The sequence below is a fragment of the Columba livia genome, chromosome 10 (genome assembly GCF_036013475.1).
Source record: "Columba livia isolate bColLiv1 breed racing homer chromosome 10, bColLiv1.pat.W.v2, whole genome shotgun sequence".
In the NCBI taxonomy this organism is placed as follows: Eukaryota; Metazoa; Chordata; class Aves; order Columbiformes; family Columbidae; genus Columba; species Columba livia.
This window is the reverse complement of record NC_088611.1, coordinates 23230953-23242325: the sequence shown is the minus strand read 5'-3', so window position 1 is coordinate 23242325 and position 11373 is coordinate 23230953. Positions and strand designations below refer to the sequence as shown.

The 11373-nt window shown below is 49.3% G+C and overlaps 1 long non-coding RNA gene across 1 annotated transcript; it reads right to left on the bottom strand.

Moving 5' to 3' along the window:
• Positions 1-6970: 6970 nt before the first annotated feature.
• Positions 6971-11112, bottom strand: LOC135580429 (uncharacterized). The gene is made up of 5 exons (XR_010474964.1): positions 11000-11112; positions 10046-10143; positions 8965-9030; positions 8840-8891; positions 6971-8592 (listed from the first exon to the last, which is right to left on the bottom strand). It is a non-coding gene; the product is annotated as an uncharacterized LOC135580429 (long non-coding RNA).
• Between the last annotated feature and the right edge of the window lie 261 nt (positions 11113-11373).

Below are 11373 nucleotides of genomic sequence, written 5' to 3'. Positions count from 1 at the left end.
TTAGGGTATACTCCCCCTGGTCATGGAAATGTGGTGGGTTAGGGCTAGATGTGGTTTGTTTATATGTGTAAATAAAAAGAATAAAAATAATAAGTCTGGTGCAGCAGTAGGGCTTTGGATGCTCAGGGGGAGTACATGGACTGGATATTTTTTTTTTTTTATAACTCCCCTTAAGCATCCAAAGCCCTACTGCTGCACCTAAAAAACCAAATAATTTATTGTGTTAAAAAAAGAACTATTTCTACCTGCCATGCAAAACAAACTCTAGAGTAAAAACACACTCAAATACATTCAACCTGAACAATCGGTCAACTCAAACTCCAACACACACACAGCACAAGACAGAAACAAAGTCCAGCACACACACAACACAAGTCACAGACAAAGTCCAGCACACACACAACACAAGACAGACACAAAGTCCAGCACACACACAACACAAGACAGACACAAAGTCCAGCACACACACAACACAAGACAGAGACAAAGTCCAACACACACACAGCACAAGACAGAGACAAAGTCCAACACACACACAACACAAGACAGAGACAAAGTCCAACACACACAGCACAAGACAGAGACAAAGTCCAGCACACACACAACACAAGTCACAGACAAAGTCCAGCACACACACAAGACAAGACAGAGACAAACTCCAACACACACACAAGACAAGACAGAGTCAAAGTCCAGCACACACAGCACAAGACAGAGACAAAGTCCAGCACACACACAACACAAGTCACAGACAAAGTCCAGCACACACACAAGACAAGACAGAGACAAACTCCAACACACACACAAGACAAGACAGAGTCAAAGTCCAGCACACACAGCACAAGACAGAGACAAAGTCCAGCACACACACAACACAAGTCACAGACAAAGTCCAGCACACACACAACACAAGACAGAGACAAAGTCCAACACACACAGCACAAGACAGAGACAAAGTCCAGCACACACACAACACAAGTCACAGACAAAGTCCAGCACACACACAAGACAAGACAGAGACAAACTCCAACACACACACAAGACAAGACAGAGTCAAAGTCCAGCACACACAGCACAAGACAGAGACAAAGTCCAGCACACACACAACACAAGTCACAGACAAAGTCCAGCACACACACAACACAAGACAGAGACAACATGCAGTGCACACTCACAGTCACACAGTAGACCCTCTCAAACTGAGGTACATGCACAAAACATCAACCTGTCACTCCACTCATACCAAAAAAAGACACTGGACAACAAAAAGACATGTCTGCTTTATTACCTTTGTGATGGCCCTGAGGTAGGACTAACCTCCTCAAAGCACATAGTAAGGCATCATAAATAGTTATTTGATACAAGCCAACAAATGACAAACTGGTTTTCTAAACACTGTTCCATGATCACAATTCCCATAACATTAAAAATTCTGCCTTATTACAGCTTTTAGGCATAATGTATCACATTACAGAAGGCTAAAGAGAAAATCATTACTTCTGATACAGAGCCATTACAGCATTTCTCATCCAACAACAAGCATTAAACAAACTCCCGTTTCATATGTACATTTGAGCACGCAGCAGAACAGACTCCTCACCATTACAACTTCTTTTACATCATTTAGTCAAAATTGACACACCAAACATCAAACACACACCTTCAATACACTTTCAAGGTATTACAATGAGAACACATTCAAGGTATTAAAATTATTTAGAACACATTGGAGATATTGCAATAAGAACAAAACACAGAAAACCCAACTCACCTTTTCCAGAGCTATTCTCACATCCCATTACAGAGGATAACACACTTCTATTACAACCCTATCCCTGTCCTCAGCCATTTACTCACACTACTCCTAGGCCAATCACAAACACCTTCCTGGGACCTCTCCCTAAACAGGCCTCCTAATAAGGACCAACCATGACCACTATCCGGAACAGGTGTCACCAGAAAGGCTATTCCTGGGATCCTCAACAAAAACCCTGCCTCTGAAACCACCATCCCAGACTGACCTGATTATGAACATGGGCAATTAACTTGACTGCACCAAGCACTATGGACCTGGACTTAAACACACTCCTGAGGGCAGTGGATGGACACATGGCAAAGGAATCCCCTGGCTGGGGTTTTAATAATCTATTTAAATTCTTTTTTTTTTCCCTTTTCATGTAAATTTAAAAAAAAAAAAACCCTACAAAATAAAACCTACAACCCCAAAACACATTCATACCAGATCACAGAGCTAAACCACAACACTCACTCAGATACCAAACCCACCACACACTCACACAGCAACCATTCTCCCAGCTGGCACGCTCACCACACATCCGCATCACCCATCAGAAACAACATTCCCAGGAGGCTCTAAACACTCCCTGCCTGCCAAAACACCAAACTCGGCCAAACCCACATCCAAACTTTAGCAATGAACATCACCTCATTAAGAGGCCAGAACCATGGGGAAAAAAACAACCCAGGCCAGGGGGAAAAAAAACCACACCCAGCTGGGGTTTCTTTACTCTATTTTACATTTTGAATTTACCTAAAATGAAAAAACCATTAACCTGCAAAGAAACATATACAGGACCAAAACACTTTCAGTCCAAGTCACGCAGCTAACCACACCGCTCATACACCTGGAAACACCACCGCACGCTCACACTGCACCACTTCTCCCGGTGTGCCGGGACCCAGTCTCCTCATGACCCCTCAGGAACGCCATTCCCGGAAGCCTCAAAATTGACCCTGCCTGCCAAAACCCCGGCCCAATGGGCGCCCACGTCCAAACCTTGGCGACGAACGTCGCCTCGCTGAGCGGCCGGGACCGGGGAAAAAAAAACCCAGCCAGGGGGAAAAAAAAAAATCCCCCGGCTGGGGTTTTTTTTATTCTATTTTAAATTTGAAAATTAGCTGAAAAGAAAAAACCTTGAACCTGCAAAGAAACAAATACAGGACCAAAACACAACCATTCCAAATCACTCAGCAAACCACACCACTCATACGCCTACCGACACCACCACACGCTCACACCACAGCCCTTCTCCCCATGTGCCGTAACCCCGTCTCCACATGGCCCCTCGGGAACGCCGTCCCCGGAAGCCTCAAAAATGACCCTGCCTGCCAAAACCCCGGCCCAATGGGCACCCACGTCCAAACCTTGGCGACGAACGTCACCTCGCTGAGCGGCCGGGACCGGGGAAAAAAAAAACCCAGCCAGGGGAAAAAAAAAAAAAATCCCCCGGCTGGGGTTTTTTTTATTCTATTTTAAATTTGAAAATTAGCTGAAAAGAAAAAACCTTGAACCTGCAAAAAAACAAATACAGGACCAAAACACAACCATTCCAAATCACTCAGCAAACCACACCTCTCATACGCCTACCGACACCACCACACGCTCACGCCGCAGCCCTTCTCCCCATGTGCCGTAACCCCGTCTCCACATGGCCCCTCGGGAACGCCGTCCCCGGAAGCCTCAAAATTGACCCTGCCTGCCAAAACCCCGGCCCTATGGGCGCCCACGTCCAAACCTTGGCGACGAACGTCGCCTCGCTGAGCGGCCGGGACCAGGGAAAAAAAAAACCCAGCCAGGGGAAAAAAAAAAAAATCCCCCGGCTGGGGTTTTTTTTATTCTATTTTAAATTTGAAAATTAGCTGAAAAGAAAAAACCTTGAACCTGCAAAAAAACAAATACAGGACCAAAACACAACCATTCCAAATCACTCAGCAAACCACACCTCTCATACGCCTACCGACACCACCACACGCTCACGCCGCAGCCCTTCTCCCCATGTGCCGTAACCCCGTCTCCACATGGCCCCTCGGGAACGCCGTCCCCGGAAGCCTCAAAATTGACCCTGCCTGCCAAAACCCCGGCCCTATGGGCGCCCACGTCCAAACCTTGGCGACGAACGTCACCTCGCTGAGCGGCCGGGACCGGGGAAAAAAAAAACCCAGCCAGGGGAAAAAAAAAAAATCCCCCGGCTGGGGTTTTTTTTATTCTATTTTAAATTTTAAAATTAGCTGAAAAAAAAAAAACCTTGAACCTGCAAAGAAACAAATACAGGACCAAAACACAACCATTCCAAATCACTCAGCAAACCACACCTCTCATACACCTACCAACACCACCACACGCTCACGCCGCAGCCCTTCTCCCCATGTGCCGTAACCCCGTCTCCACATGGCCCCTCGGGAACACCGTCCCCGGAAGCCTCAAAAATGACCCTGCCTGCCAAAACCCCGGCCCAATGGGCGCCCACGTCCAAACCTTGGCGACGAACGTCGCCTCGCTGAGCGGCCGGGACCGGGGAAAAAAAAACCCAGCCGGGGGAAAAAAAAAAATCCCCCAGCTGGGGTTTTTTTATTCTATTTTCAATTAGACATTTACCTGAAATGCAAAAAACATTAACCTGCAATAACAAGTAACTACAAACCCAAAACACAATATTACCACATCACACAACTCTAACACACCACCCATACACCTTCCAAAACCACCACACCATGACACCACACCCATTCTCTGCCCTTCTTGCCCTGTGCCGTCACCCCATCTCTGCATAGGCCCTCAAAAACACCATTCCCGGCACCCTCTAAACTCGCCCCGCCTGCCAAAACCCCACTCCCAGCCAGGCCTCAGTCCGTACGTTAGCGACAAACATCACCTGCTGGAGCCACCGGAAACAGGGGAAAAAAATCCCATACCGGAAGGGGGGGGGATAAAACCCCCCAGCTAGGGCTCTTATTCTTTACCTTCAGAATTTACCTGAAAAGGGAAAAAAATTTTTGAACCTCCAGGAACAAATAACTAAAACCCCAAGCCACATTCACTCGAGATTTCACACTACCCGAACATGCTGCATGTCATCTACCGCAACGACCCTTTTAAGTACATGTCTCAAGCTATTTGTCAGGACAGAAAAACAGTTTGGACTTAATTCCCTTGCCATCCTTCACATAGTTCTGGACCACGATGATCTGTTCTTCCATGGCTTCCCAATCATGGGAGTTACCACAAGTCTATTCCTCTGACGATCTGGAAGTCAAACTCACCCCACGTCTCCGTCGCTAAGCGCTGACAACGCCCACGACCCTGCCGACGCCGCTTCGTCTCGGGTAACCGACTCGGGGCGCGGCCGACTGAGAGCGGTGTCGGATGGCTCACGCTGTGATGTCGTGCAATGTGATGGCAAGGGCCGCTATTGCTGGCTAAGTGAACAAAGTATGACAATCAAAATCGGCTACAACTTGATTCAGAGTAATTTCTACATGGACAGGAGATGCCAAAGGCTAGAGGGAGACCTTTCCATTGAGTCGTGAGGTTCAAAATGGACACCCTCGCTTTCTAAACTCCACCCCGGACAGAAGACTAGGTGCGGCTGGATCCAAACGTAGCCACGCGCTGGGTCTACAGCTCGACTCCCAGACTCACAGAGGATAGGGGAAAGACCTAAAATATTATATTAAGATAAGGCCAAAGGATTGTATGTTTACAACTCATTCCTTATATCACTCAGCCTGATTTGCAGAATTGCATCGCTCTACACCTCAACATCCCTACCTCCCTTCCATGGACGTAGGGACAAGTGGGTTGATGAGGCAAACACCATGAAAATGAATAACCAAACAGAGCAGTAGAGCAGGAAGGCTGACTGGAGCTGCTGCTTCTGCTAAAGTCCCAGGCAAGAATATAAATCCCTGGGTATTTATACCCTTACAAACTATTCACCCACCCCTCTAGATTGAGAGTCAGTGCAGCAGCAATAGCTGAGTCTGGTCTCCTTGCTTCTCAGTAGATCCTCTGCGCTGATCTCAGACTGGACTTGGCTCCTCGCAGCCGTAGATTTTGTTTACCGTCCGTAGGATCTTCCTGCCAGCCTCAAATGTGGCATTTTCACACAAATAAACCTAGGTCTTCAAAAAAGTGTAAAGCAGACCTTATCCCACAGGTGTTGATCAGAGTCTGTAGCTTCTTTTGTTACCATCCAAAAAAAAAAGCTGTAACTGAGTGTTACATAGCCTAACAAAATGCCTTTTTACAAGTAAGTGACTCATTGACAACGTGATCACCTGCAAAGAAAAAACATTTCATTAAAACACACTTCATCTCTGAAAAAAGAGCACACCACAGAAAACACTAGTCAATGTCATTAGTAACAACACCAAAACACCACTAAAAGGACTATTGACTCCCCTGCCCACAGCTACTCCATCCCAAATTACTGCACGACCTTTGCCTACACGATTGAACATGTCAGCATATGAACCGTGGACTCCTAGACATCAGTCCACCCACCCCTAACTGCACACGTCAGGGCAGAGTGGCTCCGAGCCAAAAGCGCACCCGCTCAGACAGAATCTCCACAGAACATTATAGACAACATGATGGCAATGCCACCAACAACACCCAGCGATGAGAACGACTCCAAACCAGACACACATTGATCAAAAGAACCTGCAGGGAGGCACTGGTGTACAAGGAGCCTCCACTGCAACCCCAGAAAACAAAGGAGCCAAAATTCAGGGCCCCTTACAAAACGGCGGCACTGGCGCAAACACACAGAGACGGCGGCACTGGCGCAAACACACAGAGACGGCGGCACTGGCGCAAACACACAGAGACGGCGGCACTGGCGCAAACACACAGAGACGGCGGCACTGGCGCAAACACACAGAGACGGCGGCACTGGCGCAAACACACAGAGACGGCGGCACTGGCGCAAACACACAGAGACGGCGGCACTGGCGCAAACGCTTCGATATGCTGGGAAGAAGTGCCAGTCCCCAAGACTGGATGGGTAGAGAGCAGAGCTGCCAACACAGCCCTCAACGACACCATAACACACAACTGACCAGAAACATCCAAAACACAAGAACCTACCACTCTTTCACCTGCCGATAGGACAAAACCGGCACCCAATTGGCACTACGACAATCGGAACCGGTGTTGCAGATCCCAGAATGGCACCCGAGTAAACTTTCGTGCCCCTCGAACGCAACGAGACCCCAGGATCGGCTGACAGGCGCAAGGCAGGCTTCCCGAACTACACCACAACGCAGACGCAGGCTGGAGCTGCCCTGCCCGGCACACGCTGGCATCGCACTGTGAAATTCCCTAGACCCTTCACCTGCCCAAAGGAGACTGTTCCTGGATAACCCTTGCCCCAAACTGAACTTTACTCCCCTCCCTGCAGTTTTCAGCCCGTTCTCAGCACCCCAGCCTCCACTTAGCTTTCAGAGGACCAAGAAACTGAATCCATCTTCAACAAAAGAAAACACCACGTGCGCTGACAAGGATATTCCAGCATCGCCAGGTTCCTCCTCAACATCTACAGCAACACAAGAAAACACACACACACTAAGCAGAGCGAGCACACAGTATAAAGGCACAAGGCACAACTTCCCTCTGACACCACACACCGCCCCACCTGCTTACCGTGCTCAGCTCACCTCTTTCCTCACTGTTTCTTGCCAAGTTGTCCCTCTGCATCTGAAATCAAGGTATTCAGCAAGTCACCCAGATGCTCATGAACATCTTGACTATCCAACAGGTCTGCTTTCTGTTTACGAATCCCACCAGAAGCTCTAATTAGGTCTCCAAAACACTGGAGAAGGGACAGTCCGCTCCCCTGCCCACAGCTACTCCATCCCAGATGACGGCTCAACCTTTGCCAATGCAGTTTAACGTGTCAACAGATTAACCGTGCACCCCTAGAGCTCCATTCACCCACCCCTGACTCCACGCCTCCGGGCACAGCAGCTCCGAGCCAAATGTGCACGTGCACAGACAGACGCACCTCAAAACATTATAGACAACACATCAACAGCACCAAAAGTGCTGTATAACAAGAACTACTCCAAAACAGAGACTACATCAATCAAAAGAAACTGCAGAGAGGCAGCAGTGAGGCAAGGAGTCTCTACTGCAACCCCAGAAAAAAATAAGAGCCCAACATCACGGCCCCTTAAGAAATGGTGGCACTGGCACAAACACGCAAGGCTGCTGCAAAACTAAGAACTTCTTCCCAGCATCTTAAAGTGCCAGTCCCATAGACTGGATGCATACAGAGCACAACCGCTGATGATGCGGCCCAGAACTACACCGTAAACCACAACTGACCAGAAACATGAAAAATGAAACCACTACCCACACTTTCGGCTGATGATACAAGAATCCAGGACCCAATTGACACCAAGCCAATTGGCACTGGCATTCCAGATCCCGGGATGGCACCCGAGATACATGCTGTGCGCCTGGAGCGCAACGAGACCCCAGGATCATCGGACAGTCACGAGACAGGCTTCCCAAACTACACAATGCAGACAGAGGCTGGAGCTGCCCTGCCCGCCACACCCTGGCATCACACTGTAAAGGTCCCCAGACACTTTACCCACCCAAGGGGAACTGTTCCTGGACGGCCCTTATCAGAACTTAACCCCAACCCTGCGATTCCCAGCCCCTTCCCAGCCCCCGTGCCTCCACTTAGCTTTCAGAGGGCCGAGGGACCTAACCCATCTTCGACGAAGAAAACGCCACACGCGCTAACAGGGATCTTCCTGCATCGCTGGGTTCCTCTTCAACATCTACAGGAACACAAGAAAACACACGCTCGTTAAGCCGTACCGGCACACGGTGCCGTGGGGTAGACTCCGACCCCTTCCGCGACACCCACCTCCCGCTCAGTTCCACGGCGTTCCGTGCCGCGGGCGCGGTCACAAACCCTCATCGCTTGTGACGCCTAAGACGGCGAGAAACAAAAAGATCCGTAGCTCTTCGAATAAATCCCTGGCCCCACGCTCCTCCTCGCCCCTACCACGGCTCCATGCTCACCTTGCCAGAGGAGCTGCGCTGCCGATACCCAGCTTTCCACTTTGCTTCGCACCTAGAGAACATAGAAACGACCAAACTTAGCTGGAGCCACACGGCACAGCTTCCTGCTCCCACCACGCACCGACCTGCTTGCTTACGGCGCTCGGCTCGCCTCCTCCGTCGCTCTTTCGTGCCAAGTTGTCCCTCTGCATCTGAAATCAAGGTATTCAACAAGGTAACCAGGAGCTCATCAACAGCTTGACCATTCCACAGGTCTGCTTTCTATTCAGGAATCACACAATAAGGTCTAATTGAGTCCCAAAAACCACTGCGGTACGGACTGTCCGCTCCCCTGCCCACAGCTACTCCGTCCCAGATGACCGCACAGCCTATGCCTACGCAGGATAACATGTCCACAGATCAATCGTGGACTCCTAAAGCTCGGTCCACCCGCTCCTAACTCTACACCTCCGGGCAGAGCAGCTCCGAGCCAAATGCGCACGTGCTTAGACAGATGCTCCACACAACACTATAGACGACCCGACAGCAATAACACCAAAAATGCTCCACAACAAAAATAACTCCAAATCAGAGACGGCAACGATAAAAATAACCTGCGGGGAGGCAGTGGTGAGGCGAGGAGCCTCTAATGCCACCCCAGAAAAAAAAGGAGCCGAACGTCACGGACTCTTACGAGACGGCAGCCCTGGCGCAAACATGCGGAGACGGCACAAATACGAGAAGCTGCTGCAAAACTTAAAACCTTCAAGATGCTGGGAAGAAGTGCCAGTCCCTTAGACTGGATAAGCAGAGATGAGAGCTGCTGTTGCAGCCCAGAACTACACCATAAAACACAACTGACAAAAAACATTCAAGATACAAGAACCGTGTACCCTTTCGACTGCTGATACAAGAAAACCAGCAGCCGATTAGCGCTACGTCGATCGGCACCGGCTTTCCAGACCCCGGGATGGCGCTTGAAATGACTTTCTTGCCCCTGGAACGCAATGATACCCGAGATCGTCTGACAGACACGAAGCACGCTCCCCAAACTACACGACAACAGACGCGGGCTGGAGCGGCCCTGCCCGGCACACGCTGGCATCGCACTATAAAGTTGTCTGACCCCATTTCTCTGCCCAAAGGGGACTGCCCTTTTCTGTCTCAGAACTTAAAACCCTCCCTGCGATTCCCAGCCCCTTCCAAGCCCTCGTGCCTCCACTTAACTTTTAGAGGGCTGAGAGACCAAATCCATCTTCAACAGAGGAAAACACGACGTGGGCTAACGGTGATCTTCCTGCAGTTGTCACTTTCCCCGTCACCACCTACAATAAGGAAAGCAAAGACATACGTACAATTAAGCACCCAAATAATATTTGTCAGTACTAGACTACAAGTCATTGCTCACTTTGGCTGAGTTCAAGGAGATACATTTGAATGTTCTACCAGGGACCACTGCAAAGGTTCTGGAGACAAGACACTCTTCTAGGAGAAAAGATTACATTAACAGCTATTAATACAGCAATACAAACCAAAAAACAACACTCCATCTTCATCGTGGTCAGGAATTATTGGAAAATGCAAAACACGTGGAACTGAATCAACATATGAAACATAATGACAAACCAACTTTCTACTACAGCTGCTACTGAACCTTTCCTACGCCCGAAGCTCTCACCTCAAAGGAACTCCTCCGCTTCTCCTAAGACGGCTGCCCACGTAGCTTAAACGGCTCAAAACCTGCCGACTGCCGAAGGAGCGACAGAGAACCGGCACCGAAGCGGTCCTGGAACAGAATGAGCTCCCTGCCAGGGGACTGGGGCTCAAATACCCTGAGCCCCACCCACCCCTTCCCACAATCCCCTAGGAAAGGGGAGGGATCAATCACCCCAGCCCCACCCACCACCTTATCAAATTACCTAGAGTCTCACTTGAAATGACAGCACCTGCACTTTATTACTGCTCTTGCATCAACAATGAGACTCAGTATGGAGACCAACTTAGAATTTCTAGGGAGCAGATAAAAAATAAGATACAACAACTGACACTCCATCTTCATCGTGGTCAAGAATTATTGGAAAATGCAAAGCACCTGGAACTGAATCAACAAATGAAACCTGATGACAAACCAACTTTCTACTGCAGCTGCTACTGAACCTTTCCTGCGCCCGAAGCTCTCACCTCAAAGGGACTCCTCGGCTTCTCCTAAGACGGCTGCCCACGTAGCTTAAACGGCTCAAAACCTGCCGGCTGCCGAAGGAGCGACAGAGAACCATCACCGAAGCGGTCCTGGAGCCGAATGAGCTCCCTGCCAGGGGACTGGGGCTCAAATACCCTGAGCCTCGCCCACCCCTTCCCACAATCCCCTAGGAAAGGGGAGGGATCAATCACCCCAGCCCCACCCACCACCTTATCAAATTACCTAGAGTCTCACTTGAAATGACAGCACCTGCACTTTATTACTGCTCTTGCATCAACAATGAGACTCAGTATGGAGACCAACTTAGAATTTCTAGGGAGCAGATAAAAAATAAGATACAACAACTGACACTCCA